Source organism: Bradysia coprophila, unplaced genomic scaffold, assembly GCF_014529535.1.
Source record: "Bradysia coprophila strain Holo2 unplaced genomic scaffold, BU_Bcop_v1 contig_232, whole genome shotgun sequence".
NCBI classification, from domain to species: Eukaryota; Metazoa; Arthropoda; class Insecta; order Diptera; family Sciaridae; genus Bradysia; species Bradysia coprophila.
In genome coordinates this window covers 12583769-12605617 of record NW_023503493.1, presented here as the reverse complement: position 1 = coordinate 12605617, position 21849 = coordinate 12583769, and the positions used below count along the sequence as shown (strand labels likewise).

Sequence of the window (21849 nt, the reverse complement as noted above, 5' to 3'; positions counted from 1 at the left end):
CGCTAATCTTAGTAGAATTACAGGCTACATCCTTTCAATTACTTGAACTGCGAAAGTACTTCGTGTTGCCACAATGCTTTGAATTTATCTCGCTATTTTCCATCACTATAATGACAACATTCTGAAATATAAATAGTCTTATGCTTTCTACGTAATATACTCAGATTGTCCTACAACATTTTGCTATTTTCAATTTGTCTATATTCACTCGAACATTGCACATATATCTTCCATTCAAATTGAAGTTTCAGACCGTTTTCTTCATGAACTCAAGTCCGTCGTTCGTAGAAAATGTTGAAAAATAAATTGATTATTTATTGGCATCGTACCTTGTAAACTGTGTATCAAAATGTTATGACTAATGTTAGAAAACACACATACACACCAATTCCAGTACACAAAATTTATTTCATTTGACTGGTAAATAAATTGAGAATCTCAAAAGGAAAACTGTGTATCGGCTTAATGCGATTGCACAACATAACTTATTTATGATTTACACAGAAAGGTATCATTCCATTTCAAAATGAACGGATCGGAATGTATTTTAGTTTTTGAAATTGTTATTGCTACAGTATAAGTGCATCGGGCTATTAATATTATTTCCATTATCAGTTATGTGGTCTGACTGACTCTAGTACCGCATAAATTAAGATTGGAAATGTTCGTTCAGTGATGGTTGTCATGGCACAAATCCAGTTCCAATCCAAAGAGTTACTCGCCAAGAACCTCATACTCAAACAATATGAAATATTAAATCAAACCAATTCAACCAATCGTGTGCCCTTTTCTGCAATCAACTGAAAACCTAATTGAGTGTGAAACCGTAAAAGAAAATTGTTTTTTCGGGTAAAGGGTTGTTCAATTGGAAAAATATGCGGCGTTTTAAACACAGGCCACAAAGCACACGCCATCAAGACAAAAATAATAAAACTTAAAACGTAATACACCTTAGGGGTTGACCACCCTCCGGATGCAAATAAAACGCATATTAGATTCGGCACACCACGACTTCCTTCAATGCAAATTAAATATATGAGCAAAAACAGTGGAATGGTTTAATCACTTTTCGACAAACGATGTGAATAGTTGAACATAGTGGCTCGGTACAAAAAGACAGACTCATTTAAGTGGTACGTTTCTATAGAATTCGGTTGGAATGAACATTTTTGCAGATGAATTCGAATGAAAAATCGAGAAAAAATCAATTAAGCAAAAAACAACATCATAATCAAGAAATATGTGTCAGAAGGCTGCAAAATCTAGGACACAGCATGTATCCGGTAAATACCTTGTTGTAATGTGGACTCGGCAAGGGGGCTCTAGCTACACAGCATGGCACACCCGATAAAAAGTATGGGGTGAAGAGTCAGTTTGCATAATAAATACACAAAAATATTCACTTTCGGTTTTTACACTACCGAATAAATGATAATAGAAACAGCACACAGAGAACAAACAACAAAAAAAAACCAACAACTAACAAATCCCAACAGCCCGGTGTTTGATCACTCCTTTCCTCTTACAAAGTAAGTCATTTCGATATTCTTTGCTCGTTGAATTATTCCATCAGTTTGAAGCAAACACACACAAACGGAAAAAAATGGAGGCATTTCGGAAGCGTGCTGTTTTTAAGTAATCCAATCTAATGGACTGTGCAACGAGAACGAGAGAAAATAGTAGAAAAAAATTTGTTGTATTCTATTATGACGACTTTGTTGTATTATGTAATTTACCATATCACCATATCCTGGTGTAAAAAGGTCATGTTTGAAAATAGAAAAAAAAAATGGAAATAATTTTGCGTTCAGCTGTGCTGATTTCTATCTTGATTTGGAAGTTTGGAATTATACCCAATATAGTTTACCCTCCATTCAATGGCATAACCATAGTATTCGATACATATGGTGAGAGTGATTTTGGAAATGATTGCAAGATTTAATCATTCATTAGTGTGACATTGTTGATTTGTGAAGGAAATTAAAGAAATGTAATTTTGTTTCGCATTGTCATAAATATAATTAAGAATGATAATATATCGAGATTTTGTTACCAGATAGATTTATACAAGACTAGACTGGGCAGGTGTACAATGAACTGTCGCTCTGATTAGATTAAAAGTTTAATGTTTTAGTTTTGTGATTTACCCATTTTGTAAAACCTCTTTCATTGATTTTCAAACAAACAACACGTGCAATGCTCTATAATAGCTCTTTGAATCTAGTACTTCTTTTGCTTAAACTATATTCTGATGTTGGATGCAAAATCTTTTAATTCATTAGTTTATCACAACATTTTGTTCTATAAAGAGAAAAGTAATCAGAGACCATTCATGAGAGATGATATTTTCCCTATGAAAATTGAATCACTTTTTAGTTAAGATTCTCATGCCCCAGATTTATGGTTCATGCGTTTCCGGTGAAGATTTCTTTTCATACTATGGTGCGCTGAGTTACGTATATACGATGCTGAAATTGTTAATTTGTTTACATTTTCTTTATTTAAAAATCGGTCAAGAATTAAGCGATGCTCTTAAGATATCAAACTTTTGGTTTTCGTCGAAAAAATAAAGGATAATCGAATTAAGAAAACATTTCACGTTCTAAGATATCTGAGGGGTGGAATTACGGCTGCAGTTTTCTATATAGAAAAGACTCTTTTCTACGTAGAAAAGATTCTTTTTTATATAGAAAAAGAACCTTTTTTGCTTATACGGTTCATTTTTAGAGGCAATAGTATGTGTAATCGTAGTAGACATAATTGTTTCCATTGTTTCATATTCCTGGGCTCATTCTCTACACGCTGGAATTTCGATTGATCGAAATCCGTTGAACAGATAAGACAATATTAACAAACTGACGATGCCTTCAATCAAAACAATTACATCTACTACGATTGCGCATACTATTGCCTCTAAAAATGAAAACAAGGTTCCTTTTCTATATAGAAAAGATAAAGAGTCTTTTTTATATAGAAAACTGCAGCCGTAATTCCACCCCTGCTGTCTAGTCTAAATGTATAGAAATCTATCAAGTTCATTCAACTAAATAAAGCGCAATGTTTATAGCTGCGCCATGAGAATGATTGGTTGAATGAATGAGTGTAGACTGCCCTCTATCTGAAGATCCAGTTTAAAACTGTACGAGGGTGAGCAGAAAGAGAGATAAAAGACCCGATGAGGTTGTAGCAGACGAGATAATTATCTGTTGTTATCTATTTTGATGGACTAGTGGTCATTGTGGAGCAACGACCTAAGAAAGACTCAGTGAACCGATGATAACTGAGGACGAGTCTGTTGAATATGATTCTACAGATCTATCGGCTCCATTTCTTTCTTAGAATGTCGGTCGGCCAGTAATTGTGACTCTGTCCCGAAAAATTCGTCACGTTAAATTTGAATCTGAGTCTAAGTGTACAATTTTTAGAGATATTCCGTAGAACAATCTTTTGCTCAGAATAACGTTGTCTATCGATAAAAAATAAAAAAAAACCTCGGTAGGCAACAGCAAAGCACCTAGCAGGGTAATAGAAAAAAATAAAGTAGTACTTTAATCGAAGTATGCGAATATTTCCATACCTTTTTTTTCTTAATGTCATTGCAAAATTACCATTAAGGCTGCTAATGGTATTATTGGTATCAAAATACTACTCTATTTGACGTGTAAAAACGTCTATTACCCTGCTAGGTGCTTTGACAACAGTTCTGTTTCATCAATTTCTGAAGAATCTTGAAAATGTATGGTAAATGTCGCTTTTTCACAAGTCGACTATGGAGAAGGATCTAGCCGAAGACTAAGCAAAGCGGTTTTGAACTCCTCTTAGGTCCTAGAACTCGAATCAGAAGTCAATTTTTTTGGATAACCTTCAGAAAAACTTTATTTTTGTTAAGGGACACCGTGCTTACCGAACCTTGGCAAAGTTTTTCAAATAAGTCTACCAAAAATAGGCCCTGCTGCCCTGCTTCCTTTGTCATTCCGATCCATACATCACTTTTTGCATTCATTTGTGTCTAACAGCGTCTTTCAAATTGATGAAACGAAAAGACAATCGACGCACAAAAGTTATGAAAAATGAACATAACAAAAAACCCGACATGACAAACACAATAATTTAACATAATTCCCTCGATTCCGCTATCGTAATGACATAATCTCAAATATATATCAATCTTAAACACTACACGAAACATGCCTTTTGTCTGTTTAACATAACCGAACAAAAAATCATCTTCATCCGAAAAATTGTATCTCCCAATCTTTATGTCACCCGAATAAGAAGGATTAAATGACAATCATTTCTGTTTACGAAAAACACCACTGATCTTTAAAGCGGTCTCTCAAATATATAACATCATTTCGAGAGTGTATCGATTTATATAATAAATGAATTTGTTGTTGTTAAATGAAGACGAGTCGTGTGCCATCAAAAAATTTATGTAAAGTCGAAGAATTGATGGAACACATTTTTTTGGGTTTCATTTTATAGTTTTTCAAGACTTCGAGTCAGGTCAAAATTCTTGAATTTCTGTTGAACATTTTCCATAGTCAGTCGACGTTGTAAACAACAGGTTAAGAGATTGATTCTTATCTTTCTTTTTATATAAAAAAATGTTTTTTTTTTCTCTTCTTTAATTTCAATTTGAAACATTTTGATCAATAAGGGTTTTTTTCTCGAGAATCTATGATAATTTATCATGCATCGTTTCGTAGTAGGTTCCATTCTCGTATTTATTCACCTAACCGTATACAATAAAATGATAGTCGAACAAATTTCCAAATAATAATCGTTCCCTACTCTATTCAATTTATAAAATTAAATTTATTAAAATAATATAATTGAATAATTAAGCCAAGGTTGAATCATTTTTCATTTTGTTTTTCGTATTGGGAATTCAATTTTTGTAAACGTTTTGGTATGGCTATCAATATTGAATGCAGAGACTTTGAAAAAGAAATCGTAAAAATTGATTGATTTCTGACCGATACTGATGGACATCTTTTATTTTATTAAATGATCGTACAGATCATATATTATACGAAATAAATGTGCTGTTCGATTTTGCCATTTAAGACGATAAATATTCGTTTCATTTTTATAATTACAACGAATTATGTTTTTTTTATGAGAATGAGGACCAACGTTCTGCGTGGATGAGACCTTTGTGAAAAATAAAATTTCACGACTTAGTATCAACTCTATTTTAAGTTCTAAATGATACCCATCTAACTAAATCGACTCAAGAAGACACTGTGCCATGGGCCATGGGTACACCTTTTAAAAACGGAAAGCGAATCGCAAAAAAAATGATTAAATCTATCCCTTCATTTCTTTACAACATTGTCTAGAGTTTGAAAAAAAATCTTTTACTTCATTTGTTTAAACATACCTTTTGCTATATAGAAGGATTCTAGCCAAAGGTCATCGCTTATTAATGCAATCTTTGTCAATAACAAATGACTAGCAGTTTTTAATTAGCATGAATGTTGCTCGTTTTGGTTTAAAGATCACCCTAATTAGGTTAATTGGCCGTTAAAAGTTGTCAGTAACAACAAAAAAAGTTGCAAAAAGCAGTTCCCATATATTTTTGGAAGATTTTCTTCCTCTGGTATTATTAGAAGAGTATCATCGAATTCGAAAAAATCGAAATCGGCCAAGTCATGTTAAATGTATATTATAAAAAAGGACGACAGTTAAAAGAACGAATAAATCAGACAAATTTCGATGTACAATCGGTCAAATGAATTCTTTATTTTTCTGAAATCAAAAGACAGAAAGATATTCTATTCAAATATACCGACGCGACTGTTCTTATAGGTCTCATATAGGATAACATGCGATGAAAAGTTGAAAAGTCCAGTTTTTGTGGTCAAAAACACACAAACTGGATTTCTATTTTTCATAAGATGTACCACGCTCGAGACACTGAAAGAAGTGATTCAAACATGAAAAATTCGTTTTCCGTTTTTTCTTTTTAATTACTTCTTATGTGAACTAAATTTGTTTCAACGTTTAACCAGATGATCCACTCAAACAAACGCTTACATAGCTCATTTCAGCGTTACCTTCATTATATTCTCAGAATTCTACAAAATTTCACAGAATTTTAGAAGGTAACAGAAGAATTTCTGTTGACAAATCAGTTTTGAGATTGTATAACTGGACAAGTGCCGGTGAAACAACTCAAGCAAACTTGGCACAAATTCAGTTGTCAGTAACACTGTTTACATTAGATTAAATATTCGATTTAGACTATTTTTAAGAGAATGTCTTAGTGTCATATTTAACGATTCCTGATAAATAATGAAATATTTCCGATAAATATTTTAAATTGTCTGCTGTGGAACTGAACTCAATAAATTAATTATTTAAGCTGCGCCTACGCCCAACAAAAATATTCTTAAAAACTAATGACTTTTTGAAGAAGGAAAAAAAGTTTAATTTAATTTCAACTCCAAAATAATATATCAGCTAATGCTGAGTTTTGATCACCTTCATTTGGCAAATTTATAGTTACCAGACACACACAATATTATAATGTGGAAACACAGGCAAAATTCACAACTGCAGTGAAAAAAACACGAAAAATTAAAATTGCCCACGCAAAAACGAAACTGAACGATTCTTCATCATAATTTTTAAGATGAGAAAAAAAAAAACGATTTTTATAGTCACTTTTTTGTCGCTTCATTCTCATATGATATTTCTTCATAATTTATCAAAAATTTTAATATTAAAATTAATAAATTCGGTTTCTTTCAATATTTATTCGAGAAAATTAATTTATGAATGGAATGGTTAAACAATACGACTGTTTGTTGTCGGGATTAATGAAATTGTTAACATCATTTTTTATAGTAACATACATATGCCTGGAAACCATAAATAAAGTTGACGAATTGAGGTTGTTAATTATAGTAGTAGTAGAGTTTACGCAAAATAGATCTGAACACGTTGCCGGTTCAACTTGTCAACTTTAGGCACACCGGAAATAGCTAAGGGAGTCGAGGAATACCTCCAAATAAATTTCTAAAAATGAAAAATTTCACTTTGAGCATTATCCCCTACGTGTTAAAGCACAAAGGAATGCTCCGAAAATGCATTCCCCATTCACGGTCAGTTAAGTTGCTAGGAAATTTGGGTTTTGGGGAATCTGGCACTCGGTGCCAACACAACGCATTCTTCAACTACGTAAAAGGTCAACTCGCACACGTAACTTTAATATTGCAAATACTTCATAGCTTCATTCGAAAAATCGTGTGCGAGTTCACTTTTTACGTAATTGAAAAATGCGTTGTTTTAGCACCGTGTGCCAGATAGCCCCACGCCGAAATTTGTTCTGAAGAAGTATAGTATGTTTGTAGTTCGAGCCGACAGCGAAGGCTACAACTTGTAATATTTCATGCTCGCGACCAGAAAATGCAAAAACCCCGTTCGTGTAATGATGCATTAAATCGTTGAAAAATGTTTGTCAATTTAATTCGCCAAATTTGGTTGTTTTGTCTTATTAAGTAATAGGAGATTAAGCACCTCTGTCTAAAATGTTTGTTTTGACGATTTAGAAGTTATGGACCGAGTTGAAGGTGAAATTTACTCTGTAGGTATAATTACTTTTAGGATAAACCCTTCATCTCGTAGATAAAATCGAATTTTCCCTCAGATGCGTGATGTAAAAAGGATTTTAGAGGAAATTTGTCTAGTTCGTCGACTTGGATGTTAAGTTACGTACGTATCATCTGTGGCCTGTTTATTTGAACCGTTTCAATGAAACACGAGCTCGGTTAGTTGTCTTTGTAAGTTTTTAATTAATTCAGTTTATACTGATGTGACAGACAGCCGTCGACATATTTTGTCATACATATTTTCCACAGTAACAACCATATTTACGGTAAATCTGTTATGAAATCTTGGTTTAACATTTCACCAATCAACGATTTTAGATAATTGTTTGTCAAAAAATTTACGAACAATTATATCATCTGTTATTGCCATCGACGACAAAAAGAAATGTCGAGCTCTAGCTAACGTCATGTTTAAATACATGTTTAAACAAATGAAGTAAAATATTACTTTTCAGTTTGTTGAAAATATTTAAACCAAATGAAGTATTACATTCGAAAGATAACAGAAAAAAATCTAAAATAATTTCGAGATAGAACAACTGCTAGAATTTCTTTAACATTTTGTATTGTGAGAGAGGCAGAAGTGGTAATCTATGAGGTAGAGGTCGACATCCAGCAGTTGATGGTGAAAAAGGCTACGAAAGATGAAAAACATTAATTAAAGAGTCTAATTTGTGGGCGTACGTTCGACTGTCTGATGCTCAAACTTAATTAACACTTTCACTTAGCTAATAAATTATCAATTTTCTCTTCATTATTGTGAGACTATAATATACACAGAATAAACAAAGGAAAAAAAAACACCAAAATGAACTCAATATATCATAATAATAGGGTTGTTTATCACATACACTTCATGGGTGCACTCTGAAAGCTTTTTACTTAATCATAAATATCGAAGAACATTATTACATAAAACGGCACATCGTACATTACATACGACATAATACAATATCTAACATACACAACATATTGTACATGAGTGGAAAAAAAAGCTTAATAAACTTGTCGTGTTCAATTCAACTCGACACAATATTCTCATATTATATTTCATCAATCTAACCGCACAAAAACAACTTCACATGGGTTTTATCCATTTTACTTATACCTCCTCTATATATGGTTTGATTATCGTTACATGCATACGAACGAGACCACCCTTTGGCTTCTGTACGGGGGTGTAATGTAATCATCTATGTACGCACATACTGTGTGTGTGTTTTCGGTTGCCGAAATAAACTTATAAAACATCATATTGTACAGCCAAAAACATTATTAAGGGCAATAAATTTTTATTCGCCCAGCTAATAAACACATAAAATTTAACAAAAATTACATAAAAGCAACACCCTTTCGCTCTGTGTGTGACATATACATGTTGTGCTACTTTTTTCTTTAATTTGGTGGAAGATCCTCTTTTGTATAGAACATCGAATTCACATAATTAAAATTCCAATATTATGATGGTGTTTTGATGGTGTGGAGTCACTCCCTGGCCGGTATTAATTGCTTCAATAAAACTGTAAATTGAATTGTTCTTTCAATGAACATCATTAAATTGATTAAATTATGACCACTATAATTAACCTTTCTGCTTAAAAACACGACGAACGTACGTTCGTACAACGAACGATACTTCTGTAGAGATCCTAATAGATACTGGAATTTGTCTAGTTTAAGATCAACTATTCACTGCGCAAATACTAACTGTCCCTGGACAAAGAACAGCTCTAAAAAACTTGGTTCGGTCAAAAAACACAGATCTAGTATATTATCCACAACAACAATAAAAGTCTTATTCTATATTTCGAATTTATGGACTTGATGGCAACCTATTGAAATCGTAGTCGCAGACGCTTGAGGACCACCTTTACTACCTGCTCCACGCGAAAGTTGACCATTACATATCAATTTGCCACCTGCGAAAGTGAACCATTATGTTAGGACTATTTTAGATCAGTCAAAAAACCCTTAACACAAGTCCTTTATCTTACTTACAAAATTACTGATATCGCTGAGGGTGACGCAATCTGCGCCTGCAGTACAGGCCCTGTACGCAAAAGTTTTATCAACACAAAAAATTTTAAAAAGAAAATTTTACAACAAAAAATGCGTCACATAGTGGCAGATGATTCGGCTGTCTTCCGTTTAAATTTAATCTTTCAGAACGTTTTTTTCCATATTTTACCCATTTTCCTAACCCTAGTTTCCACTTACGACGCAATTTGTTTTTTTGTAAAATTTTCTTTTTACATTTTTTTGGGTTCATCTTGTGTTGATAAAACGTACACGCGCAGAATTCACATTTACCCTCTAAGAGTTTTTTGACTGACTGATATCACTTTGTAAGTATGTCATTTCGAGAATATCTGAATCTGAATCCCAAAATCTAGGAACCAACCTTGGAACACCTCACTCATGTCGAAAATAACCCAAATCCATCAAAAAATCCGATGAAAGTAAGGAAGTGCCAGAGGAATCATCTGTCATCCCAAAATTTAGGAACCAATCTTGGAACACCTCACTAATGTCGAAAATAACGTAAAACCATCAAAAAATCCCATGGAAGTTAGGAAGTGCCAGAGGAATCATTTGTCATCCCAAAATTTAGGAACCAACCTAGTGGAAGTTTATACTTAATGATTCCAGAAATTTCCAACAAGAAACACATCCCAAAACAACACACACCTTACACCACATTACCATCATACACCAAAATGTACCACACACACATACAAATTGGCTTTTATATGGCATTTGTATGGAGACTTTGGAGAGCTCCAGCCCTTAAGATATAGATTTCCAACTTTTGAAAATTCCATTCTTATTTTTGGGCCATTATTAGCCTACAACCAAAATTTCTGGAAAATCTATAGAAACGTTTAGGAGTTGCTGGATCTACTTTTCTATAGGAACTAAGTAAGTAACTAACGTAGGCGATTTGCATTATCTGAAAATTCGAAATTTTCGATTTCTTGAAGTTCATGGTGTAAAGTTGTGTACATAGCTCGGACTTAACTCTTAACATTTCGGCCTCGCCTCTGAACTACAAAATTCACAAATGAACTGGATGTATCCACTTTTTAGCTCTAGTTGTGTAAATACATCAAAAATCTAGTCCATATGGATCCAGATTCAACCTAATTATAGTAGAGCAATGGTTCGTTAAGCTTAATAAAAGATCTAAGAAATTCGTGCGCTCGACTTCACTTCGTAAGTGTTTTCGACTTAAAAGCTCACTGCTACAAATCTATCATCACATTACACAACGCAGTATAATTTTGTTGAAGTATACAAACATAGAAAACAAAATGAGCCTGCAATTGGATTAAATTATGTTAATTGTTCGAGCACGTTTTTCAACTCATTTAGAAAGAGTAGCACGAACGTAAAACTTACTGTGAAATCGTAACTTAATCCAAATCTTCCTACAATTGCAGTCAATATTGTTCGTTATGCATGTTCTCAAATGACCACGAAACCACCGTGTGCAATAAAAGAAAATAACATTTCAAACAAAACTCATACATCGACTGTGGTGCATTTCCGATAATTAATATCGCTGGCAAACAGTTGCAAATATAAAGTTGAGTAAAAAAAAACAAATTTTTTTTTTCGATGAAAAATTGTTGGTCGATTGAAATATTATACTGCTGCTGCTGCCTCATTCTTAAAAAGTTTATCCGATACGATAATGCATTTTATCCCAGAATGTGTACAGCGAAAAGTCGAAATATATGACGACACATCGCGTCATAGTTCAAACTGCAGGGAATCCTGATCAATTTCGAACACAGCATGCTAAAGCTTATAATAAAACATCCTGTATTATGCTCGCCAATATCTAGCTTTGAGTATTATATATGTTACATGGAGCAATGCATCATTTTGAAATCAAAATGTGCAGCAAAATGATCACATAAAGATGTTGTGTGTTGGGGTTGCGGTCGGTAGGAGAGATGTTTTAACAGAGCTTCTTGTAAATTTCTTGGGCTTTGGAATTAGTTGGTAATTGCATTGCTGTAGCAGATAAACAAAACACATGCTTTTAGTGTGGTTTATACTTGCTACTACTCGGATATGAAAGTATGAAAGAAATGACTAATGAAATGTTGTAGTCACGGATCTGAAAACAGCAAAGCTAGTAATAGATAGTAGATATAAATGACGACACGCTACTTTAGTGATTTTTCGACCCATCCTCGTCACGTTTTAATGTCATTTGTGTACGACCCCTTTAGTGCATTCCCCTAATGCCTAATATTCCGAAAAAAGTTCTGGTGAATGATTCTATGACCATTGAGAAGGTCCTCTACTGAATATGAAGAGCATTCTGTTCATGTGAAGATTTAAAATATTTCCTTGATTCGAACGACTGATCAGCCAAAATAAGTTGCTTTATCGTTGGTTCGGTGTATGATTTATTCGCTGGTTAAATGTTTGTTTTTGTTAGCATTTTGGTTTCCTCACCTTCCAGAAACGGCGATGGCATCAAGATATAATCACTAAAATCTATTACTTCTTTTGGTTTTAACAAAAAAATTCTTTGCAAAGAACACTAGAACTAAAGGCTTTGCTAGAACTCATCGTTTTTTTTGTATTCGTTGTTGACAACGGATGATTAGTCCCATCCATATGCTTTTATATCACAGACGAATTACGGGCAACAATCTTCATATACTAAACCACAGCACTGCTCCCAAGTGTCAAGTTTGGAGGGTTTAGTAATAAGAGCTACATACAGCTTAAGATTGTTTGAATTGAGTGTTTTAATTGAAACAACGTAAACAAATCATCTATCTTTACGAAAGAAACGCAACCTGCTCCGATTATTTTCTATGTTCAGGCTGTGACTAAATTGAAACTGTTCCTACCAGATGTGGGTCTACAGCCTTTCACATACAGCAAAGATATTACCAATATCGAATCTATTACTTCTTTTGTTTTCAATTTTAACATATTTATATAATCTTTTACTTCATTAATTTGAACATACAATTCGTTATAAATTCAAATCGAATCATATTCCATCACGTCTTTCTTTTGCTTTTGTCGCCAACAGATGATTCTGATTGTGAATCACAAATTGTGATTATCCAGAATGTGAGTTTCAGTGTATATTTTGCCATTAAAAATATGACGTCGATACCTAGCCTATCTGTCACCCAAATTAAAATTTACTCCCGTTACCAGCTCTTGATACGTATACATAAATTATCAGCTTTGTAATCACGCGTCTAATGAGCTGGTTTACAAAATGGAATGAATTACAATCTCGACAATCTTCCATACAATTTCTTAGACCAAAGTTCGCGTTACAGCAAATTTAATTGTGTGGAAAGAAATATTTATACCGCAGCTAGCACGCAGAGTCAAAGCCACATTAATGAAAAGAACAAGAGAGAGAAAAAAAAAATCGGAAAGGAAATAAACACAAGAAGCTTGTCGTAATTGAATTACAAGAAAATTAAAACACGAACATAATTCACATACACATTATGCATACAACAACATACATTAATTATCCGTTTGCCTAAGAAAATGAAATTAACGATATTTTAATTAAAAACTGCCCTTATTTATCGTCGAGAAGATTCATGGTATAGTACGAATGTGCTAAAGAGTTTCGTTCCTCTTTCAAAAACTCTTTAGACCCGTACGAAGTACACGGGTATTATGCGTCGAACACGTTAAGTTTGAATCCATGAGTAAAGGGGAAACCTTGTCTCACTTGAACAAAAAAAAGTTCGTTTTTTTTCTGTTTGTCAATGGCAAAAGATAGGCTGGGAAGGAAGCAGTTTTAAGGATTTTCGAAAGTATCTCTCCGGACATTTAACTTCATATCAGTTGTAAATACAGAGTCACAAATTTCAGCATGAATTTGCTTCAGTTGTTTTTCAACTGATCTACACAAAAAAACTATTCAAATGTCTTTATACGGTTTATACTACCACGTGCCTGCGTGTAGCAGCTGCTTCAACCGTATAAACGGTTTTGATTGTATGAGTGGATCAGTGGATTCGTGCCGAAACTTCGCTGTCTCTAACTGTATTTAATGCATAATTTATAAATGTAGTGAAGGTGAAGTGAAATGTCCGGAGATATCTTCGAAAAATCATAAAGCTCTTCCTACATAGGCTACTCTTTGACTGTACAAATTCAGAAAAAAGTTCATAAAAAACTGATGATTTAACCAGTCACATACAGCTTGTTTAGAGAACTAGAGTGCTAGTCCGTTTTTAGTCAGCAAACCAACTATCTGGCAACCCGATACATTCTGATATGACGTAATGAAGCAAGGAAGACTCAGTTCAAAAAGAACCTTAATGACGATCAGTCGATTTATGTACGATTTGAGATAATTAAATCATTTTTTGTTAAACGTAAATTTTACGTGTTTTAATTTCAAGCTATTATCGAAGTAATAGTTTCATGGTCCTTCGAGCCGGATTATAGTGAAATAACATTGACGAACGATATAAAATTGTTGTGTGAGACATTACCATTGCGAGAACATGGCGACGAACTCTGACCACAGTCAACATAATCCATCTTATGTGTCAAATGAGCGTGAAAAGTTAAATCAGCGAATGTTGATGCTGACGCAAGAATTGAGCTCACTTAATGTGATTCTGGAGAGGTCGAAAGTGAGTCAAAGTGTACCAAACCCTAGCATAAATCGTGAAGAGATTACACGTGCGAACACGTCCATTGGAAGTAATGAACCGCCATTTCATGGCTTTTCGTATGTGTCACCTTACTTCCGCCGCACTGATGCTGGTATTGGTACCGACGTTCGTGCACCAACACAGCTATTCATCTGTTATCGATAAGTGCGACAAAAATAATGACAAGCTTTACGTAATATTGTGGTTTATATAAGAAAATGCACGTTAAAAAAATGAAGTACAAGATTTGAAATCAACACTTTGATCGATCGACGTAATAGACTCGATAATAATGCTGGTCATGTGCTTGCTGACTGTAACAGGTTAGAAAACCTTTTGAAGCGCGCAGTTGCAAAAATTGTTGCAAAAAACCCTCTACAAATTTTCCAACTACTTCAGGCTCGCAGCATTTTGAAGTATTTGCCAAAGTTGCTGGAAAAACATTTTGTTTTTACGAAACGTTACAAGTATTTCAGTAACTTTTGGCAACACCAACAAGAAAAAAAAAAGTTTAATCAGTTAGTGAGCTAGTTCCCTAGGAGTGAGCTCATTATCAGGCTACCCGGAAATTGGTATACCTCGAGTCAGCCTTTTTCGATTTTCGTAATTTTTTTTTTGAAGATAACTAATAACTGTAAAGCGGCATTACTCCTTTCGGTTCACTAACAAAATGGCCGCTGGTAGCCATGTTAGATTTTAGTAAAAACTAAATAACTCGGTATAACATGATACTTGGAACGTTGCTGCGAAAGGATTTTTTATTTGTGCAGAAATGTTTCAGGAATGCAATTTATGGGCATCTATATATTGAGCTATATACTTAGAGGTACTCAGAGTGTCACCAAGAAATTTAAATACTAGAAAAACCAGTTAGGTATCTTACCGTTTACCGGGAATCTTTTTTTTCATTTACCGGTTAAAATTTACCGGTAATTTAGCGTTAAATTTACCGGTAATTTAGCGTTCTTCCCGTTTTCCGGTCTTACAAAATCGACAGTAAATGGATTCCATAGTTGCAGAATGTATACATGGCTACCTATATTGCATTACCACTTATCGTACGGGTCCCTTCTTTTTATTAATTTTAAATATGGTTAAACGAAAATGTGTAACATCAAACAATAAATGTAAAATAAGTTTACATGGGGGCAAAACGGTCTATGCGGAACAATTATGTAATATACCGAGAACACAAGAGAGCGAAAAATGTTAAAGAATTAATTTCATAAATAGTTGGCACCCAATTGAGCGAAGGCTAGAAACGATATACAAACAAGACAAAAGGTGTTTCAAATTGTTATTTATTATTCGGGGTTTTCCGGAGAATATATCCATGTAGCCTACCTTATATATTGCTTCTATTGCTCGGTGTTGTTATAAATAAATGTGCGTTTAGCATTCCATTTTGAAATTCTTTGTATGGGCTGCATCATGATGCGTGCTAAAAGTGAGATATGTGGGTTTCAAAGATTAGACAAAAGCTGGTTAGTCTGAAAATAAATTCATCCTTGGTAACATCTTCTTTGTATTAACATAAAAATACGAAAATTGTATAACCAAAGAACTGTAACCGTATGGGTGCTCGTGTGCGCATTATTATATTTATTTTGTCGAACCGATATCAATAGCACCATAGATAAAGAATTTGAAATGAAAAAATAACAAACCGATGCCAGGGATACGGTACGGCATTTATAAATGTTTCGTAAGTTTAATGTCTTTTTTTCGACTGGAACATATTTTGTTGTTCCTTTTCTTCAACATCCCGCATAGAAGGCGCGTGCATTATTACCGGAAACGATAAATTTTTTTAATGCGCCCTGCAATCGACTCTACTTATCTACATATCTCTCGTTCTCTCTCTCTCTCTCTCTCACCCGGTCTTGGTTTATTTGTGTGTACACAAAAACTCCTCTGTCCTTATAAATTTTCTTCTCAATGAATTTTTATTGTTCATTGATACATTGTTATTGTTTAACCAATATCTTCTCTCGTCTTTTGAGCATACTTTTAACACTCACACACACGGTTAATAAATCTTACATTATTATCGAATTGATAAATGACATATTTATTGTGGCACGGGTTGTTTGCTTTCTTTTGTCAGCGCATTATTCTCAAAGTTATGGTAATTTTCATATTGTATTGTTATTAGCAGTGTATTAAAATGTTGAGTATAGCGCATTATAGACCGTGCAGATTTGAACGATGATACTTAAAAAGAAGGCGGTTTTTATTGCGTTAAGCATGACAAATATCCTAACAATGGCTATAAGGATCCACTTCAACGAATCCATAAATTCGCAAGTGTTCATTTGATGAATGGCAAAGAAATGGTCGTTATTCCATTCACCGTTAAAAATTCAAATGAATGAACACGCCACTCTTTTTTCATTGAATCCGTTGTTGATGGCTTTTTATGGACAATATTTGAAAACAATGAAAAAAAAATAGTAAGAAAATGGTACGAACCGTACACGGGATTCCGCTGGTATATACATGATTTTAACGGGGTTTCCTGAACAATAAACAATAAAACAACAACGCATTTCGTTCGAATTGAGTATTTTTGTTCCTCAAAAGAACCAACAAACATAAATGACTCCGTGGGAATCGAATATTCTACCGCCCATATTGTTCAGTTTAACTTCAATTGAATTGCTATCCGCGCATTATATATAATTAGCGCGTACACATAATGAAACTTGCTGAGTGAATGGTATAGACAGGGTGACCCGTTGTAGTATTTTTTATTTGCATTGGTGTTTTTCAATTAAAATTTCAAGGTTTCGAAAGTGCGTGTGTTTAAGAATATGTTTCTAAGACCAAAGTACAATCCTAAAAGTCGTAATGAAAAAACATTGACCCTGATGGTCATAATTTGGTGAAGCAAAATAGTTTTAAGACTCTTACGACATCGATTGGCAGCAAAACTTGAACGGTTGGTTCAGTGGATTCTTGGCACATAAAATTTTTGGTACACAAAATATTATCTCCTGATGGAGAAAAGGTATGCGTTTCTATGCGCTTTCATGTAACTTCGATTGCGTTGCACGACTCAGAAACAATTTTTTGTCAATTGTGATGTTCTAGGGAATTGTTTAATGTCAGAAGAGAAACGAAATCGACATTTCCCTGTCAGTTTAATGGACAAGGACTATTATTACAAAATAACATTTTCTCACATTTTCTTAAATTTCCCAGATTTTTCCGTATTTTATTGTCTTAGAAATAGGGCGTGGGGTAATTTGGCACACGGTGCTAAAACAACGCATTTTTCAACTACGTAACTCGCACACGATTTTTCGATACCAAAATTTTGTAAAAGGAGTCATTATGTCGATCAAGGTTCTGAAAGAACCTTGATGTCGATGACATAAGTTCACCTTTTACGTAGTTCGTGAGCCAGATTCCCCGATACCAGAAATAGTTACTCCACTATTGGTGGGGGGCCATTATATCCCTATAAATTCATTTCTATTTAAAAAATTTATTTGGGATGAAAAATCTTGTGAAATTTGCCTACAAGATGCAGCAAAGATGCAAGGGATGCAAGCTGGGATAACAGGTATCCCAGTCGAACTCATCGGGATATCTTCCCTGGTATATTGTCATCTCAAATTATCATTTTTCGTTCTTCAACTATCTAAAACTATCTGCGGACCGCAGACTGCAGTACAATTTTGAAGATTTTAGCGCAAAATTTAAGGTCTTCGCTTCCGAAAATAAAAACTCGTATCAATCAGTGTATGCTGAGACTCAAGAAAGTTAGTTAGTTAAAGTTAGAGACTCAAGAAAAGCATACCAACTAAATTTGTAGTAAAAATAAATGCTCATGCCAGACGATGATATTCTTCAAATTATTGTCAAGCTTTATCGTTTGTTGTCGGCTAACAAGATCCCATAATTTCCAGCATCACATTTGATTCAATCAACTTTAGAGCCACCCTGCCTTCGAATCTTTGATACGAATAAAATTGGCGACATAATCTGAACGCAATGTTTGATTTACCTTTTCGTCAACTGACTTGTAAAACGCAACAGCTTCCATTGTTTCAACATCCGGTCTGGTGGAATAGAGGTTTCAAATTTCGACCCATTTGAATGGAAGGAATCTGTGTTAAAAGATTTCCATTTATCCCGGCACCCCTATTTCGCTTGCATTAAAATCATTCCGTTTTTCTACCTTGTCTGCATTCACAATTTCAATATGGAATCAGTGACTAAATGATTTTCTTTTCATTTGTGACTCGAAAATATGCTGGCAAATTTGAAAATAATAACTAGGTTTGGCAGCTAAAAATTTCGCTTTCTTATTTCTTCAAAAACATTTTTAAAGGGAGAGACTCTATTGCACCGTCGTCTTAAACGTTATGAACATAATTGTGCATATATTTCATTTGATATCCTAAATAGATCCACACAGTTGATCGTAAATTTTTATTCTTTTGATAAGCGAGGTGAATGTGTACAATGGAAAATCAGATGTGTGCACATACGACGATGAGAATTTCAGTTAGAAGATTTGGAAAATTTTTCCTTTCAACCGAAAAATGTCTTTTTATTTGTTCCCTTTAATGCGCCTTAGCCTTCCTGTATTTCTTACTGGAGAAGGAAACAGTTAATTTATCGTCACGAATGGTGGAAATGTTGTTATTTATTCATTATTTCAAAAATGATGGTCATCTAGGTTCGGTCATCGCATGTCATATATTTTTGTTCTAATTTATTACCAATGTCGTTAGAGGGGTCCAAAGAACGAAATGATTAATATTGTGATTAGTAATCACTGTTTACAGTCATATTAGCATCAAATTCTCAGTTTTTTAGACACACAAAATTATCCTTTTAGCTACAGTAAGCGTATCTCAACAATATTGCTAAATCTGGTACTTCATTTGTGTAAAGTATCTTATGTTCGATATGATTCATTATCGTCTGTTCCGCTATATCGCAAAACACACCAGCCAGAGTTGATCACTTATTCTGGTCGTTTTCGATAGCAAATGATTATATGTTTCTTTAAGGTTAAATTCAATCTGTCTCAAAAGTTCAATAGAATTTTTATTTATCTCCTGCAAGCTGATATCTCATACATTACGCGTTTCTGCATATAAACACAAACACATACATAACCACAGCCTATACGATTGGATAATTCACACATAACCCACCTAGGGTAAATTTACTTTCCATCTACATATTTGAAAAAAAAAAAAATCGCCGAACGGCGGAAGCGAACACGGGACCAGCAGCATATCAACCAAACATGCTGACCACTACGCCAACAAATCACATAACGAGATGCAATTGATGTCGGTAGTGGTTCATTAGTCACTTCTACATCGATCAAATAATCAGAGTAGTCGAAATGATGTGATTTGAACGAAATGTTGAGGTGGATAGTATATGTGTGTGAGTAAGTAAATAAAGGATTCTCTGTATGATGTTTTTTTTGTTGTGAATGCGTTTTAAAACAACATGCTTAATTAATTAATTTTAAATCCAAATTTTTGTGGTTATTTCGCTAATGTATGAAATATCAGCTTGCAGGAGATAAAACATTGTTCTACCTTGGTGTATATTTCTCGAATCACTTCTTATGTACAATTGTATATACACTCGCTGGCGCTCGTTATATACAATTGTACATACGAAGTTATTCTCGAAATATACACCAAGGTAGAAAATGTACTATTAATACATCCCTGTTGAACCAAAATGTGATTCCGTTATTGTAACATTTTGAATCACTGACACCAAATGGCGAATTCCATGGCTTCACTAGTGATAAGCCTGGGTAAGCTCGGAATCTGTTGCATATCACTTAGAGGAGCAGCAACGTTCATGGAACTCAATCTCATATTAAAGTAATCGAATTCAAAAAAATCGAATAAATTTCGGGGTATATTGGTTTGGAGTTTTGTTAGTCACGGGACAGGTTCTCTATGTGCGTGCACAACACTTTAAGGTTGATTCCATCGTTGGCCAGTACTTTACAATTCTCTTGATAGCCAAGCATCAAAAAATCCAGAAAATCTTTAAGCAACGTTAAGCTATCTGTTATCGAAAACGGCGACCAAAATAGGTCAGAACTTCTAGTTATTCCTATTTTATGTAACAAAATGTATGTAAAAACTAGTGAAGTAGTAGATTTTGCAGCAAAAACTTGACTATTATCTAAATAAACGAAGTGACAGATTCAATGAGTATGATAGGCCACTTGTATATAGTTAATGATGAGAAAAAGACTAGAACTAAGTTCAGTTAAGGAATTATTTCGTCTATATGTCCATAAAAATCATTCGTCAAAGTTTGCAAGAAAAAATTATAAAAATATCGAAAGTCGAATCGTTTAATTCTTTACTTTTAAATAAAAAAGGATCGTCCTGCCATCTGTTTCTTTTAAAGGTCTTCAGAACAACCATCAACTCTTTTTTTTCCGTAAACCAGTCTTCCAGTCTTAAGTACTTATATTATTCCAAAATGATAACATTTCGCAAAATCGTTACAAGCTTTTCAACAAAATCAAATAAAACTCAGTCAAACGAGTACATACAATCCATTCGTCGTATTTTCGTAATAATAAAAGGAATTGAATGACGGTCCTTAACAACAATGGATTATTTCGCTACAGTTAGTACGTTACAATTAAGTTGTTCAATGAGCAATTAGGCATAATACGCTAAAGTACTGTGCGTGCATGAAAGGGTTTAAATATTTAGAGCGAACAAAAGAAATGAACTCTGAAGAGATCGTCAAAGTGTAATGCGCAGATAAAAGGAAAATGTTCTGATTGGTAAAGTTAGTTTCTGTTGATGATTGCACTTCTATTGGACTCGACATAACTGTAAGTATTTTAACGTTCTATAAATTAAGTACAGCGGAGGTTATTGAAATTTAGATAGGAATTTGCTTCAGTTGATTTACATAGACTAGTCAATCCATACAAACAAAACTGCCTATTAGTCTTCATACGAGTAACTATTCTACCTAAATATGGGAAGTACAAAACAAGAAAAAAAAACGTTTGTTTGTATAACGTCCACTGAAGCAATCAGTTCCATTGACGTCAACACTATCGAGAATATCTACGAATCGAAAGAAGAAAATAAAAAGCAGAAATGTCAAGAAACAGTAATTAACTCTTAGGGCAATAAAATGAAGTAGTAGATCTGTGGGATGGAAATGTTGGAATCGGCAGGATTCCGGACAAAAGGCTCGAGTAGAAACAACGATTTTATGAAAGAAAGTTTAATGAGTCCGAACATGACGAACGTCCCTGAAAGCCCATAATCTGTTGGAATCGGCAGGATTCCGGACAAAAGGTTCGAGTAGAAACAACGATTTTATGAAAGAAAGTTTAATGAGTCCGAACATGACGAATATATAATTTTGACTGACTACAAATATGTTTGATTGCTATGTTAATCTCCAACAGAAAAATGGATACGAAGGTGATTGTGTCGAGTCCAACAAGAGTTCAAAAAAAAACCTTTTTCACCTGAACTGTCATCAGAAAGAGCGTCGTCTTCTCACCGCATTTGAGTGGAGAAAATAAG

General features: G+C 33.9%; 1 long non-coding RNA gene across 1 annotated transcript; it reads right to left on the bottom strand.

The window, feature by feature from the left end:
* Positions 1 to 2590: 2590 nt before the first annotated feature.
* Positions 2591 to 20683, bottom strand: LOC119076726. The gene is made up of 3 exons (XR_005087684.1): positions 20655 to 20683; positions 12185 to 12190; positions 2591 to 2913 (listed from the first exon to the last, which is right to left on the bottom strand). It is a non-coding gene; the product is annotated as an uncharacterized LOC119076726 (long non-coding RNA).
* Positions 20684 to 21849: the final 1166 nt, after the last annotated feature.